The 16,257-nt window shown below is 63.1% G+C and overlaps 2 long non-coding RNA genes across 2 annotated transcripts; one reads left to right on the top strand and one right to left on the bottom strand.

Annotated features, from left to right (window-relative positions):
- Positions 1-2,657: 2,657 nt before the first annotated feature.
- On the bottom strand, positions 2,658-8,415 carry LOC140599422 (uncharacterized). The gene is made up of 3 exons (XR_012002314.1): positions 8,174-8,415; positions 5,708-5,807; positions 2,658-3,512 (listed from the first exon to the last, which is right to left on the bottom strand). It is a non-coding gene; the product is annotated as an uncharacterized lncRNA (long non-coding RNA).
- Positions 8,416-14,338: 5,923 nt separating this feature from the next.
- On the top strand, positions 14,339-15,860 carry LOC140599421 (uncharacterized). The gene is made up of 3 exons (XR_012002313.1): positions 14,339-14,435; positions 14,537-14,697; positions 15,456-15,860. It is a non-coding gene; the product is annotated as an uncharacterized lncRNA (long non-coding RNA).
- The last annotated feature ends 397 nt before the right edge of the window (positions 15,861-16,257 follow it).

The following is a 16,257-nucleotide window of genomic DNA, read 5'->3' as shown; positions in this document are numbered from 1 at the left end:
TGCGTCACCCTTCTTCTCCTGCTTTGCTGGTCTGCGGCCTAACACCCCCACATAGCTGACACGTCCACGGTGGGGATGTAGTGCTGTCACTCAGGCGGCTGTGGTTAGCCGTGCAGATGGAGGGGGGCACTCGGGGGACACAACCTGAACACAGCCCTTGCCCTATCGGTCATGTGAGGGCCACATGTTGGGACAGGGACTCTGGCACGCCGTCTCAAAGCCCTGCCCATGATAGAGACCTAGGAGAAGGTGAGGCCCCTTCCGGTCTCTGTCCTGTGATGCTGGAATTGGGATCAGGGCTCCTGTTGGGGGAGTGTGGGTGCCCTCCTCCCTCTGGGGCCCCGGCAAGGCCGCACCCCCATCCAGCAAGGAGATGCCCAGGCCTCCTACAGTCCAGCGTTGCTCACCCTGGGGGCTCTCGGCCTCACCCTGCCTGACCCCCGCCAGGCCCCGGGCTGTGGGGCCTCCTCTCCAGCTCTCGCAGACTCCCCCGGTGGCCGCTAGTGCTGGCAGGGCCGGCGTGACCGGAGTCTTGATTGTAGACGCGGCTCCAGGAATTAGGTGGCTGTGTCTGCAGCCCCTCCCCCAGGGTGGTGGGTTGTTGTTTTCATGCTTCGCTACAAGGAGCAGGTGACACACAGGGTCAGGGCTCGGGCTCGGGTCGGATCCCTGGTGACCATGGGGCCTGGGCCCTGCCCGGCAGTGCCCACCCCGCGGAGGCCCCGGGGTCCAGCAGGAGCCTGTCGTGGGGGCTGCCGGTGGCCCGAGATAACCCCCCTCAGCCTCCTGTTAGGAACGCGGCGGTGGGGGGAGCGGAGCTCGTTGGCTCGGCGACGTGGAGTGTTTGTCATGTTCTGCGATGTGGCTGTGGACGCCTGCCATCATTTATCATCATAATTAAGTGCAATTTGGCAGGGGGATGGGTGGGGGAGCTGACAGTCCCCTCACCGCGCCTGTCAGCGACGTGAGCGTGAGCCCCGGTGGCCCAGGTGGAAAGGGCGGGGGACGTCCCGCCTAGCCCCTGGGCTGGTGACGTGTGGCCCCGATGGACCCTGTATCCTGCCCCCTCTCCTGCCCCCCTCTTCCCGGCCCAGCCGAAGTCACCGGCTCACCAGGAGCCTGGTCCCGGGTCCAGGCTGCCCGGGGCCGGCTGCAGCCCCCGGGGTGGCCAGCTTCCCGCGGGTGGCCTCCGTGGGGCTGGCTTGAGGCCAGCTGCTCCCGTCCTTGGGGTACGTGGGAAGCATCCGTGAGAACAGCTGGGGGCAGGGCCTGGCCTCAGTGCCCCCGGGCCTCGAGCTGACCCCCGGAGAGGGAGGCTGGGCAGCGGGGCCCCACTGCCTTCGTGCCCACCCACCCTCTGCCCGCCTCTCGGGGCTCCCTTCGCTGTCGGGCCTTCAGGGAGACCCTCCTGAGCACAGCAAGGCCGTGTCCCTGAACGGTCCTCCGCTTGTTGCCGCTTAATTACACGCCTAACTCTTCTGTAAGTGTCCGTCTTTCTCACTAGACCGCGAGCCACGGAGGGCACGGACCGCGCCTGTGCTGCGCCCCGTGGGGGGTGCCCGATGCGCCTGCGAACGAATGAGCGCTGCGAGCTTGTCAGGCTCGCTCCGGGGCGCCGGGCCGGAGTCAGGGCTGCAGGCTTACACGCTCACGCAAGGGCGACACGAGCGCTTGCTGGGTGACTAAGGGAGAGTACGTAACCGGCAGGGGTGCCGCAGGGACGCTGGCCTGGAATGGGAGGAAGAGTTGGAAGGGGGACTTCTTGGAGGAGGTGAGCTCTGAGCTCTGGGATGTAAGGAGTCGGCATGAGATAAACCCAGAAATAGGGACCATTGAGGAGACCACCACTGGGCAAACACGCTTAGGGCCTGGCCTGGGTCAGGCTGGGTCAGGGGGCTGTTGGTCTGGACACAAGGCCTCCTGATGCTTCCCCACCAGTGGGTCAGAGGCCTCCATTCACGTGGCTTCCTCTGGGAAGGCAGGAGCCAGTAGCCAGTAGCGTGAGGCTTGCTCCGCAGGGCCTGCTCCCAGCCCAGCTTCTCCTTAGACCAGGGAGAGTAAAGAGGTTCGATCTCGCTTGTCAGCTTTGATCCAGATGGCTGCCTTGCGTCCTGTGTTGAGAAGGTTTCTGATGTTCAGGATGAGCTCCGTGGGAAAGCCTGATCGGTAATGGATTAGTGATGTCTGCCACGGGCACCAGACTCACAGGCCGGGGCTCGGGTGCAGCAGATTCCTGGCCTAGACTGCAGATCACAGACTTATCAGGCTGGACAGGGTCTTGGGCATCACGGAAACGGGGACTCAGGGAACAGCAGGGATTTGCGAGCCGACGGCAGAATGAGGCTTGAGCCCCGGCCCGTCAGGCTCTTTCCCGGCCTGTGCCGCTTGCCTTTCCTACTGGCGGGGAGGCTGCCCCAGTCAGGGGAGGGATCTCCGGCTGGGTCACTGCACGTGGCGTGTGGGGAATGGGCCACGTGGCCTGGAGCAGGTGGGGCCGTGGGAGGAGGGAGGAGTGAAAGCTCTGGGGAGCCCCATACCCACCCACCAGGCCCACTTCTGACCCTGTGACCCTACGCAGGCCACATCACCTCGCCAACCTCATCCGTACAATGCACTCAATCAGGTTGTTTTAGGGTTGAAAGAGAACATTCTATGAATACTTGCTAAAGCATTTATTAAAGAAGCAGGTGTGGTGCTGGTGGCTGAAACAGACACAGCCCTGCCCCCACGTTGCTTACTGTTCTGCTGGGGAGACCAGCTTTGCTCAAATAGTCACCCCTGGAAAAGTGCGATCAGACCCATAGGTAGGTTCTGTAGGGACGATGTCGGGGTCTTGGCCCACAGCGAGCACTAAGACGGCAGCCACAGTGACTGGCATCTTTCCTGGGGGTTGTGCCAAGGGGAAGTCTGGGGTGAGGACAAGGGTGCTGGGATATGCAGCCTGCACCCCCCCCCCCCCGCGAGGGGCACCTTTATGGCCCACCGAGGCACCGACTGGGCACACCGGCCCACCACTGGTCTGGCTCACCATGCCGGGCCTTCCACCTGAAAGGGAAGCCTGGCCCCTTGGCCTTGCTGTCCTTGCGGCCCTGCACAAATGCATGAGCCTCAGGAAGCCGGGCTTCCCCTCCCGAGGCGGTGGTGGCGGGGGGCCACGGTGGGGAACTTGCGGTCTGGAGGCCCTGCCGCTGTGGCTGCTGCCCACTCGTGGACGGTTCTTGAGGCCTCACTGGGGCGTCAGGCTGAATCCAGGACACAGGCTCCCCTCCCGGAGGCTCAGAGTGGAGCTCCGATGTCCAGGCCAGGTCGCAGGGGCCGTGGATGGCAGGGCGTTGGCGTGGTGGGCGCTTGAGGCTGCATTCTTGGTCCCCAACCCCCAATCGTGAGGTCACCTGCTCCCGACTTGGGCCACGCCGCACCCACTGGTGCGTCCTGTTGGGGCTGGTGGAGACTCCCAAACCAGCACCCAGCCTCTTCCTTCGCCTCCTCTCCCGAATCTTCTCCGTGGAGGGCTGTGGGCACCCGACATGACACACAGGGTTGGGGAGGGAGCCCTGGGTCCTCTCTGGGCCCTTGCCTTGTTCCCTCCAAGTACCCCCAGCCCAGCACACACACTAGGTGGGCAGCAAGCAGCTGTGGGGGCCACTCTAAATCCCACAACCACTATTGAGACCCCGGGTAGCTGGTGGGGCAGCAGGGTGGGAACTGCTAGGGCTCCTGGGCCCGGATCGCCTGGGGATGAGCTGTAGTTGGGGAAATGGAACATGATCCCCCGGATTAGTGGATCCAGGAAGCGAGGCTGGCCTGGCAGCGTGGCTTGCACGGTCCGGGGGATGGCAGGGATGTCCTGTGGCGGGTGGGCTGCTGGAGCGGGGCAGGATGCAGGGGTGTAGGGGGCAGGGAGCCGTGGGCCCCGTTCTCAGGCACGCAGTGACCCGCTCCCCCCCTTCTCCTTGTGGCTGTGAACCGGACTCTACAGTTTTCTCACGCACAGCCCCGGACCCTGGGACCTAGTGCTGAGGCGAGAGCTGCCCCCAAACTATCCCCACAACGCGTCCCACCCCCTCCCCACCTCCTGATTCTGGGACCCTCCCTGCAAAGGCCCATTTTGCAAACTGTGAAGCCCTGTGACCGCTCGGGTTGTGTGTCTTCCCGGCCGGGAGCAGGGCACGGACGGCCAGGGTGAGGGGTCCGGGTTCCCGGCCGCCAGGCCAGGCGGGCACCCGGGAAGGTGCCCCGAGCCGCGGCCCTGCAGGGCTTGGCACAAGCACACGGTTCCCTGGGGCCGCTGTTTTGCAATCCTTCTTGGCCACCGACCCCCGTTTCTCTGGCAATTGCAGGTTTTCTCGGCTGTGATTTGGATGATGTTTTTTTCCTTCTAAACAACCACTCTGGAAAAAGGGACTCTAACTTTGAACGAGCTGGCTTCAATTGTTCTGCTCCTTTCCACAAACAGCACCCTCTCCCCACTGCGCCCCCCCGACCCCCGCTGCCCCAGCCAAATTCTCCCCCACATGGCAGCGGCGGGGGGTCACCGTGAAGCGGGGTTGTTGGCAGGGGCGGGGGCGCTCACCCTTGGGGTGGGGTCTCCGCCTTTGGGGCCACATTGTCCAGTCCGTTCAGACTCATCCCTGCTCGCATTCAGGCCCACGAGGGATGTTTCCTGAGCACCTACTATGTGCCGGGCACCCCTCTGTCTCTTCCTCTCCTGTCATCAGCCCCACCCGGGGGGGTCTTCAAGGAGGAGACAGTTGGCAAATGGCAGGACTGGCTTCGAAGCGAAGTCTGTGCGTCCCCTGCCCTGCCCTCCTGTCGCTGAGCACTTGAACGGGAGCCCTGCTGCTGTCATGGTGCCTCCCAAGGGCACAGTTCCTCACGGTTTCGGTGTCACCTGGATGCCGCCTCGGACTTCTCAAGTCCATCAGGACTGACGCTCAGGGACTCAGGCTCAGAGAGGCCGGGAAGCTTGCCTGAAGCCACACAGCTGTTAGCGGTGGGGCAGGGACCTGACCCCAGGGCCGCGTGAACAAAAGGGCCTCAGTTTTCGTGCATGCCTGTGGACTGGCGTTCAGGAGTGGCCTTTCTGGACGTGAAGGGCCCGGTTCCAGAGACGAGCTCCTCCATCACCTGCCTGCACCGTGGCGGGGGACGGAGCCCTCGCGGGGTCCTTGGGGTCAGCTCTGGTTTCAGTGGAGGAGCAACTGAGCCCCGGTTGAACGGGACCTCAGGGGCAGGGCCGGGGCCGGAGCTGTGATCTCTTGGGCCTGCCTGGCTCTGCACCCCAGGATCTTACTGCTACACCTGGCAACGGGGAGACCTTAAGCTTGGCATCTTGGTCTCTGCTCCAGGCCAACTGAAGACTCCACATGGCATAGGGAAGTTGGTCCCTGTTAGCCCGCGGGGACCCTGAACTCCTAGGAGCCACGAGTCCCATGTCTACCTTCCCTGATTCTGCTGTCCCCTTGGTAGCTCATGGGGGAAAAGGGGGTGCAGTGACCCTGGGTGTACACGGGTCCTCCAGGTAGCACGCCTGGGCTCTGCGCCCCTGGGACCTCAAGGCCTCCCAGGCTGTGTCTGGGGAGCCTCTCGTGCTGAGCCCTCATTTGTCTCTATGGGACTCGGCCCGTTGCCTCTGCAGCCCCCTCCCTCCGTGGTCCTCCCTCCAGGGGCTCTCCCCAGCCCGCCCCCGCTGCTGCCCCTCCCTCACCTGCACCTTTCCTCCGACACTTGTCTGTGGTCCCAGCGCCCGCCTGGTGCTGGTGGATGCTTCTTGAAGAAAGGAACAGACCCTCTAGGATAGGACGTCCCTGCACAGAAAATATAGCAGCATTTTAACTTTTGGCCAGCAATGACGTGGACGGGTGTCAATTTAAACAAAGGCGTGGGATTACACGTAGCTGTGAAAAGCAGCCCCCTTCCCTCTGCCGTGCGCAGCCGCGACCTCAGAGGATGCTATGGGAGGCCACATTTGGAGTGCTTTTACAAGCCGGCTCCTCTGTGCCAAGATTTCCGGAACGAGGAGCTGGGCTTATGACCTCTTGGAGCCCCTCCCAGCCAGCCACAGGCTCCTGGCTCTGCCTACCAGGCAGTCCCTGAAGTGTACTCAGACTCTGAGTGGGGACAGGGGCCCAGCCAAAGTCCAAGCCCTGGATCGTGTCAGGGAGGCCCCGGGATGTGGACGCATCGGTGTTGAGCTGGGAAGGTGAGCCCTGGCCCCTGGGCCCCACAGCCAGGCAGCCTCTCGGGCCAGCTCCGGGGGTCACCCAGCCGCGCTTCCTATGGACAGGTCCCACCCTACAACCCCCGGCAGGACCTGCGCTGTGCAGGGCCCAGCCCTGAGCCCATCCGAGGTCCCCGACGCACCCAGAGGCCTTGCACTGTCCCCCCAGATCCTTTGCTCCCTCCGACTGCTTCTTTGTTGGGAGTTTAGGGGTGACGCCAGGGGAGGCCAAGGAGGCCAGCTTAGCCGTCCCGCCTTCTGTTCTAACCCTTGGAGTAAACAGGAACATTAAATCACTACTTGGGGGTCAGGAAACTGGAAATAATCAAAACACAGTGTCCTGTCCTCGGCCTGGGCGCTGGGCCGCCTGTCACCGACCCAGCCCTGCCGCCTGGGGCTTTCCCGGCCTCGCCTCCACCCAAGTCACTGCCCCCACCATCTGCTTCGTGGGCTCCGGTGCCCACAGTGGACCACACCCCAGGGTACAATTAGTGAGACACCCGGAGGGCTGGCAGCCGCCCCACACCCACACACGGGCTCCACCCGGCAGGGGACGTCGCCATAGGACTGGACCCCCATCGGCCCTTGGACCCCAGGGAACGGGGGTGGGCACGGGGGGAGGGCCTCAGGGGGTGGTGAGGGGCCTGACAGCTCATGCCTGCCTCCCCTTCTCTGCCCCACCTGCCCGCCCATCACCTGGAGTTCAGAGGCTGCTTAGCCGGCCTGGAGGCGGGGTGGGGGCAGCGGGGGTCTTCTCTGCCATCATGGGGCACTCAGGCCACAAATGCCCTTTCCCACTGACCCTCCTCCCCCATGTGCACTGCAGGAGCTTCTAGGTCTCCCAGGAGCCCCCAGTGGCCACTTTCTGAAGGAAAAACTGAGTCTTGGTGAAGGGAAGTGGCTTCGAGGCTCAGCCCCCAGGTCCGGCCCCTTCCCACAGCCCCGGTTCTGCTCCCCAAGGCCCCCAGCTGAAGTGGGGGTGAGGAGGCCTCCTGATCCGCGAGGCGCAAGGCCCGGGCTCCCTGCTTGGCCCCGGCATGAGCTTGCTGTGCCGCCTCAGACACATCTGCGCCTTCTCTGGGCCTCACCTTCCCGCCTCCAGATGGCCCCTAAGGGACATCCCATCTTGGATTCCACTCTGCGGCGAGATGAGAGGGAGTCTGAGGGACGCCCCCAAAGGACGTTTGCAACGCTCCAGCCTGCATGACCCCCCACCACACCCCCGGGCCCTGTCCTGTGCCCTGTGAGCTGGGGCTGCCTGCAGAGTGGGGCCCGAGGGAGGAGCCCCCAGGGCCTGGAGGGAGGGCAGGGGCAGCCCGAGAGATGCCGGGAGGAGGGAGCCCCCGTAGGTGTGGGGGAGGCCCGGGCCTGCCAGGTGGAGCTGCGGGTCTGGCGGGGTGACTGGCGAGCACCCGGGCCTTCGCAGCGCTGAGCCTCGGCTGCACACAGGAGAGGGGCCTGGGCAGAAAGCGGCCCGCCCTGCCTGGCGCCTGGTGAGATGGCCTTCGGGCTGGGCCTCCCAGGCTGAGAAGGGAGGAGAGCTGCCAGGGGCGGCCCCGGGGGGGGGGGACCCGAGGGGGACACCGGGTGGCCCGTCCCCTGTGAACCCACCCCAAGCCGCGCTCTGCCTCCTGAGTGTGCGCACCCCATGCCCCCTCCTCGGAGCCAGGCCGTGACGTAGGGGTGGTGGTGCCCATTCTCCTGCTGGGGAGACCGAGGCCCCAGAGGTGACGTGGCTCGTCCAGACGGGGCGGTGTTCTATGGCCGATGGCAGATCGGGCCTCAGCCCCGGTGGCTCTGGAGACCTGGCTCCCTCTTGCCTGGGCTAGCAGCTCCATCCCGGGCTGTGGGCGTGTGCCCCCCGCTCTCTGCCCAGCCGCGGGCTCGCCCCCAGCCCGTCCCCCCCAGCCCCAGCAGCAGCGGGAGGGCCACCCTGGGGTCCCCCTCTGCTACCTGCTGGAGCCGCACGCGGGGAGGGGCCGTGTTTTCTCGCTTTGTTCTCCGACTCCTGCCTCCCTGGGTGCCACAGGCCCGGCCTCGGCTCCCAGGGCCTGAATCACTTTGCCCGAGGGGGCGGCTCGGCCCAGAAGTTCTGGAGACTTGAGGCCCACCCTGTCCACCCCAGAAGCAGACCTGAGCATTGGCTCCTGGCCCTTGGGACGGGACACCAGCGTTCCGGTGTATTCCCCGGCGGCGGCCAGGCCACCCTCCAAGGGCTCCTTCCCGCCCTGCTGACCTCCCCACCCCTCCTGGTGTCCCGGGATCCCCGCCCACCCGAACCACGTGCGCTCCTTCCCCGGCCAGGGTCCATCTGGGGATTCCTCAGTAAGCAGAGGGTGGGGGGTAAATTTAGAAAGGTAGCCAGGGCCGGGTCAGGAGGCCTTGGGGGACACATGAAGCAGCTCGAGCGTTTCCTAGAGAAGTCAGGAGTCATGGAAAGGTTTGGATTTTAAAAGACCCCTCTGCCTGTCTAGGGGGGCCGGGGCAGGGGGTCGAGGGAGCCCAGTGCTGAGCCGGGAGGGATGGGCGGGAGGAGGGCGGAGAGGCCGGGTGCAGGGCTGGCGGGAGGCGGGGGCGGCGGAGACAGGAGTCCAGGTTCCTGCCCGGTGCTTGGGTGCTTGGTGGGGGGAGCCAGCAGGGGCGGGCACTGCGAGGAGCCGCGTCCGGCCAGTGAGATGAGAGGGGGACGTTTACTGGAAGCTTCTGGGAAAGGGTTTGTCCTCCCTGGTAAGAGAAGGTGAGTGAAGAGGACCGCCCTCCCTGGGCCTTCTCTTGCTTCTTGCCTTTGAACACTGTTCGAGGGGTTGGAGCTGGGGCAGTCATTTTCCAACAGTGGGGTCAGGGTGACATGAGATCATCAGGGGCTGGCCTGGGGCCTGCAGACCCCTCGCTGTGCCAGAACAACGAACCCCTCTGTGGTTAAGTCACCGTTCACTGCGTCTTCTGTTATTTGCAGCCAAAGGCATTCCTAAGTCGTAGAGGATCTCATGCCAAGACTGGGGCTGGTTTGATTTTCCAGCACCTAACCAGCACCTAACCAGCAGAGCCCGCTGGGACAGGAGGAGGCAGGGGGTGTGGCGGTGTTGGAAATGCTGGCTCCGAGGCCCTGAGGGTCCTCCGGGTGGATGTGGCAGCTGGACACGTGAGCGCAGAGCCCGGGAGAGCGGCCCCTGGGGCCAGCTGCGGGTGGTGGCTCAGGCCGTGGGGCTGGGTGGCATTGCTCAAGGGGGGGGAGGGGGGCCGGCAGGTGCAGATGGAGCCCTCGTGGGGCAGGTGGAAAAGGAAGAGGGTGGCCCACAGTGATGGGGAAGCACAGTGACAATGACAGTAACAAATCCACCGTTTATTGAGCAGCTACTGAGCATGATGGGCCAGGATTTCCGGGGTCTCGTTTACTCAGGCCTCACCACCACCTGCCGAGCTAGGTACTATTACTGTGCCTGTTTACAGGTGAAAGCACCGGGGCTCTGAGAAAGGGCCACAGGGACTCAGAACATGAAGAGAAACCCCAGGGGGCACCAGGAGGGCATCAGGGAGGAGGTGGTGCCGCTGCCGTGGGCACCCGGACCCGGCCGGAGTTCGCAGATCTACGGGCTGGGTGGGAAGCGAGGCACGCGGGCTCCAAGAACAGCGTGAACAAGGGGAAGGGTGGGATCCGACCGACTTCAGGACGCACGGCATCAGGGGGAGCGTGGGAAATCAGGTGAAGGGACGTGCCAGGGCCTCGGATGCCAACCTGCGGAGTTTGGTGTTAATTGAAAGAGCCTGGAGGGAGGGCAGCGTGACCCGGGCCAGCTCGTCCTGGGGACAGTGAGCACTGAGGACGCGGCTGCCCAGGAGGGGCTGGTGCAGCCACACCCCCTTCCCAGATGTCTCTCCAGGCAGGCGAGGCAAGACCACAGTCAGAGCCTTTGGCCTGTGGCCACTGAAAACAACGTGTCCTCATTGTCATTGAGAAACTGCAGTTGGGTCTTTGGTCTGAGCCATTTCAGGACAGCGGGCTGCCGGCGGCCCCGGGTGGGGTGGCCAGGGACCCCCCGCCGCACCGGCCCAGGCCAAGCCCCCATGGCCGGGGGAGGGGGGGGAGGCTCACGGGCCGGCTGGGCGGGGGTGGGGGAGTCTGGACAGTGGGCCTGTTCCAGGGAGCCCTGGTTGTTTAGTTGGCTGGGAGAGGGTGGGAGTGGGGCTTCCGGGGGTGGCCTCAGGCTAAGGGGGGCTGGGGGGGAGGAGCCCTGGGTAGGGACGGGCCAATGCCAGGACTGGAGAAGGACCCCTTGTTCCACTGCCGGTGGAGCAGAGAGGCCTCCATCCAGGGAGGAGGAGGGCCTGGGTCAGGAAGTGAGGGGCGGGCGGTCAGCAGGTTCACGCCCCCCCCCCCCCCCAGCCTACAGGCTGAGATCTCGGGCAAGTCCTCTCCCAGCCATGCTTCATCTGTAAAATGGGCGCGATGAACCCCGTCCCGTGGGCATGTTGTAAGAATTAGACCAGAGATTCCTACAAAGTCCTAGGCCTGTGGATTTCGCAAACAATTAAAATTTCAAAAATCAACTTTAGTTCCTGTCATAGGGTGCCAACTTTAGATCTGCCAAGTACGAACATTGAAAACAAAAACAAAACACCAGCTACTGTCTACTGTTACCATCACTCCACAAAAGGAGCGATATTTGGATACAGAAAGGGTTGGAGGCGAAGGGAGGGTGGCCCCGTCAGTAAAAGGGGGCGGCTGAGTCCAAAGCCTCCTCCGTGCTTTGTCCCTTCACCTCTCGGACGGGGTGTGCACAGCCCCAGCGTGGGCCCGGGGCTCCGTGGGTGCTCTCCCAGGGGGCCTGGTGCCCGTCCCCATCTCCTCGCTGGGTGCTTCCGGCTCAGAGCTGGAGAACTTACCCCCTTTAGAGGGTGAGCTCTGATCGAAAGGGCTCCTCCCCCCGTGTGGTGAGTCCCAGCTGCCGTCCCAGACTTGCCCCAACCAATCCACTCAGCAAACCGGGTGCTGCTTGGAGGAAGATTTGGTCCACACAGATTTGATGCCTATTGATGCTTTCGTGCGCTGGGGCCATGGTGAGCCTCCATGGGTGGGGGGCTGAGGCTCAGAGAGGCACAGGCCCTTGCTCGGGACCACTGAAGCTGTGTGAGGCATAGCCGGGGTCCCCACATATCTGCCAGGCGGGGGTCCCAAGCAGATGATGGAAACTCAAGGCTTAGAGGTTTTGTTTTTTTTTTTTTTTTTCCCAGCAGAATCAAAGCTGCAGATGGAGATGGGACATTGATCCTCTGCTTCATTCCAAGGTCGTGGGCTCCAGGGTGTCCTGGTGGAAGGGACTCCAATATCCCGGCGTGGAGCTGCAGGGAGGGAGGGGGACACCAGCCAGGCCGAGTCCGAGCCCCGCTGCCTCCGTCCCCCAGCTCTGTGACTGCCTGCCCCACCTGCACCCACCCGGGGCTTGGCAGACAGCAGGCGCTCGGTGTGGGCCCGCTTTGGGAGGGGTGGGTAGCAGCCCTCCGCCTTGCCTGACGCACCACCCGGCCTGCCCACCACGACTCCGACCTCTCCCCGACAAGAAGGTCTCTGGGGCGCCCCTGTTCCCACACCAGAGCAGTGGGAGCAGGAGGCCAGGGGCCCCTGGGAGCAGCGTCGCTGGAAGGCCTCATTAGTGGCGGGAATGTTTATGCAGCACGCTCCTCCGAAAGTGGCCAGGAGCTGCCCAATTCACCCCCGGCCCCTGGGCAGTGACTTTACACCTCAATGACTCAGGGAGGGGCGGAGATCCAGCTACTGGGGACACTGGGGCTGGACCAGGGCCCGGGGGTACCAGGAGACCCACCTTGGGGGCTGGTGCCGCCTTGTACAATAGGCTAGGGTGCCGTTTCTGGGTCAGGGGAATGACCAGGCTTCAGGCTGGAGGGTGGGCAGGGGGCCTGGGGCCTTGTTCCCAGGGGGCCTGGCTGGGGACCCCCCAACCATTCATCTGCACGCCTGCCCCAAATCTGCAGGCATTTCTCCGGGCCCTAGAGGACACCCTGGCCCTGACCAGACCCTGGGTGTGTTTGCTGAGAGGTCTGCTGCTTGAGGGCATTGGGCACAGATGTGGAAACTGAGGCTTTCTGGATTCCTCCACAGGTATTCGAGTGCCTCACCCCGTCCTGGGTGCTGAGGTCCCACAGGTGCATCTGCCACAGCCCCTGCCCTCAGGGCTCCTGCTCTCAGTGGGAGAGACAGACCCAGACACATAGCACCCCTGAACTGTTGTCGGGTGGATGGGCGGCCTGCTCCTTGCAGGGGTGGGGGGGCTGGGGTGCTGGATGCCCAGGGGAGAGGCTCCTACACAGCACCGTGGGGAAGGAAGGGGGGGCAGCTCAGGGAAAGGCATAGACGGGGGGTCCACTCAGGCCTCCCTCCCCGCGAGGGCTCTGGGGGTCCAGTCACATGGCTGGGATGGGGAGTGCCAGCCCTGAGCGCTCCCAGGCATCCCTTCCCTTGCTTGCGGGGTGAGTCCCACATTCCCCCAGAAAGGAGTCAGGGCAGGCTCGCTGCTTACCAACCTCCTGGCTCAGCCTCTCAGCGCGACACGGGTCTCTCCTTGCTTGTGTCAGCGGCCACGCGCGGTGCTGTGCTCCATGGGGTCACTGGGACACTGGGACAGGAGGGGAGCAGGGTCACCTGTGGAAGGGGAGAGAGGACGCTGAACTGTGATCGAGGCCCACGGGGCGCTGAGGAGCTGGCCCTGAGTCTGCAGGGCGGCTTCCTCCTCTGACACCAGGACCAGTCGTGGGGTGCGGGCGGGCTGCCCCTCCCAAAGGGGGTGTGACCCGGGCAGGCTCTCTCAGGGCCCATGTTCCCTCGGCTAAGGGCTGAAGGCGTCCACGGGAGACATCCTGTCCCGCAGGGGCACCCGGGCAGTGCGTGGCGGCCTTGCCCGCAGGCGGCTCCTGTGCTGCTCAAATCTGCCTCTTTGCAGGGACGCCTGGGCCGCCTAGCGGCCGAGCATCTGCCTTCAGCTCAGGTCATGGTCCCGGGGTCCCGGGATCGAGTCCCGCATCGGGCTCCGCATGGGCAGCCTGCCTCTCCCTCTGGCCGTGTTCTGCCTCTCTCTCTGTGTCTCTCATGAATAATAATAATAAAAAAATCTGCCTCTTCACAGAAGTCCTGGGAGCCACTTGTTCAGGATCCAGGAGCCTGTGTCCCTAACAGAGACTCGGAAGAGGCAGGCCAGCGGGGAGACTGCAGCCCCGGCGCCGACGCTGGTCTTCAGGCTGCACCGCGCGTGCATCCTCGCCCTCCCTGCTCTGTTCTAGATCCCCTGAGCCCGGGCTGGCGTCCTGCCCTATTGGGGGCTCCCCCGACTGTCAGCCCTGGAGCTTCTGGCCCAGGTCGTCGCGTCCCTTCCAGGCTGCCCTTGCCATGCCGCCGTCCAAACCGGGCAAAGGTGCTCCAAGAGGCGCCGGCTCATCTTCCCGGCTGGTCCCTTGGCGCAAGAAGCCCAAGTGTGGCATCGGCGTGGCTTAGAGTTCAGTGGAGCTCGTACCGTGTCCCCGGGGGCAGCTCTAACAGAGCCCTGAGCCGCACGGACAGGAAACACAGATGCCCCAAATGTGTCCGGGGCGTGACAGTCAACGTGGCCGCTCCTGCTCCCTCCTCTTCGTTCTCGGACCCACATGTTCTATCCAGTGGGGACACAGAATGATGCAAAGGTGGCTGAGTGAGAGCGTGTGCTGCGTCCCGGGAGGCTCTGCGGCGGCCGGGCCATGCCATCCCTCTAGCAGGTGGCAGCCTCCGAGTGCCCTCATCTGCAGCATGAGCACATGCCACCGTCCTCGCCCCCCTCCAGCTCCGCCTTTCCCGTCACGCAGGTCCTTGGTCTGACGTGACGTTACACGGGGTCCCATGTCAGCGGACTGAGTCCTGTGAGCTCTCCGATGCTCACAGAGGCCCTGTGGCAAGAAAAGGCAACCCCCACCCATAATATTTCTCAGTTCCTGTCAAAATTCATCATCGCCTCCTCCGGGAGGGAAGAGGTCCAGGGTAGTTGGCTTGCTTCTCGGGGACTGATGGGTTTCTCCTAGGGAAGCCTCCGTCCCAGGGACGCACCATTGATCCTTCCTGCTGGCAGGTTGGACATCCAGCGATGGCGTCGGCTGGGCCAGAGGTGGAAGTGGACCGACGTCATCTTCTAGGGCATGTGCAGCCAGTAATATGACGGAGACTTGTGGCCAGAAGGTGACAGAGAAGAGAGAAGGGATGGAGCCCTGGTGCAGGACCAGCTGTATGTTTCTCACTGCAAGTCACTATGAACTATTTGGGATCGTCTTTTCTTACAGGGGTGAGAAGAGGGACGGGTCTCTACCAAGTACCCGAGGCCGCGTTCATCTAGCAAGGACCATATTGGGCGCGGGGCCCGCAGCTGGGCCAACGACTTTGCTGAGCTGGTACCCATCCATGCCACCGTCCGAGACCCATCACCAGACAGTCCTGGGGTCAGGTGGGCAAACTGGTTGGAGATACATCGGGGACCACCACTCCCACATCCTTTTGGCCCTTCATGGTATATCTGTGCCATCGCCTCGTGTGCGATATTGTTTTTGGTTTATTTTTTTGGCCCAGTGGGGGTTGTACCAACTACCAAATAGGTCTATTTGAGTTCTTCATTGAAGAACCCGGGAAATAGCCACTGGGGAGGCTGGAGAGGCCCACAGACCCAGGGAGCCACACTTAGGTCGGGACCCCAATTACTACCTGCCCCCCACCAGCCACATTCCCCCACTGGAGTCATCCAGTCTTCAGAGCGTCAACTCACATCCAGTGTCCAGCAGCCTTCCACGTGACTGGGTGTTCTTTCCCCGTGTAAGGATACTCTGTTGTTGCCCTTTCACTCCTCTGGGGAAGGACGGGTGTCATGACGTGTACAGTCACGGTGGCCCAAGGTCCTTCTTCCTGGAGACTGGCTCACCTTCTGTCGATGGATTCCGGCCTGGAAACTGGCTTCAGAATGGCAACTGAGCAAGGAATCATGGCTTTTTGTTGGGGCTCTGCCTTCAGCATCCTGATCACTCATTCTTGATTTAATTGTACAGATTGAACTGTACCCTGACAGGCTGCCCAGCTGGGACCCCGTGATCCATTAGCCAGACTGACCATTTCCAGAGCCCACCGGCTGCCCCTCAGACTCCAGTGCTCATTACAGTAATTGTCTCCAGCTTCCGCTGGTTGCCCCCTGCCACCTCATCTCTGTTGTTCTAGGGCCCTAAGACCCTCATTGCCATCAGTGGGCCTGCTTCTGAAGCATCACCTCCCACCATCAGCCCTGGCTTGTGGAGGACAGGCACCACCACGGAGCTTCTCAACTATGCTTCCATGGAACACAGTCATCTGGTGGATGCTCTAGCCTTCCCTGTTCTATCCATCGTAGCACGCCTACCCCTCTGAACCTTTACTCAGTCCTTCCGCCATCCACCACAGCAGCTCCACCTCCCTTCGCAGAGGCCAGCCCTCCCCCATGCTGCTGGGTGCCATTGGTTCCATGTGTTGGCACCATCCCCCACGCTCCTTGCCAGGATGTGACATGCTGCATCCTGCAAACATGCTCCCAAAGAGATAAGTTCTCCCTTATCCAACTTGGCATTTCCCCCGTTGGTCTAGCACCTTCAGACCGTCCCGTTCTCTTTCTCTCATGACCCTGGATGAGTTATGTTGTGACATAGCCTGAGTCATTAGCCTGGTGGCCAGAAGGGGAGGTGGGGTGAATTTTGGGGGAGTGCCAGCTGTCCTGTAATGACATATTTAAGGAAGTGGGAGCATTTGTCCTTTGTAGGAACAAACAGACCACTTTTGCCAGCTTGGAGAGCTTAGGGGACTCTTGAGCTAGGGGCTCAAGGCTTCGGGTGCATCAACTCAGAAGCAATTACACCATTTGTCGAGATCTTAGTATTTTCCAATCACAGCCTTGAGTTTGTCAGAGCAGACCCGCCTGTGTTGGGAGCTTAACCTTTGGAGCCTGACTGCTCATATCACTAAGTCTTGGGAGTTACAGCCTGCCAGGGGC

This window comes from Vulpes vulpes, chromosome 6 (genome assembly GCF_048418805.1).
Source record: "Vulpes vulpes isolate BD-2025 chromosome 6, VulVul3, whole genome shotgun sequence".
Classification (NCBI taxonomy): domain Eukaryota; kingdom Metazoa; phylum Chordata; class Mammalia; order Carnivora; family Canidae; genus Vulpes; species Vulpes vulpes.
This window is presented reverse-complemented; position numbering and strand designations above follow the sequence as displayed.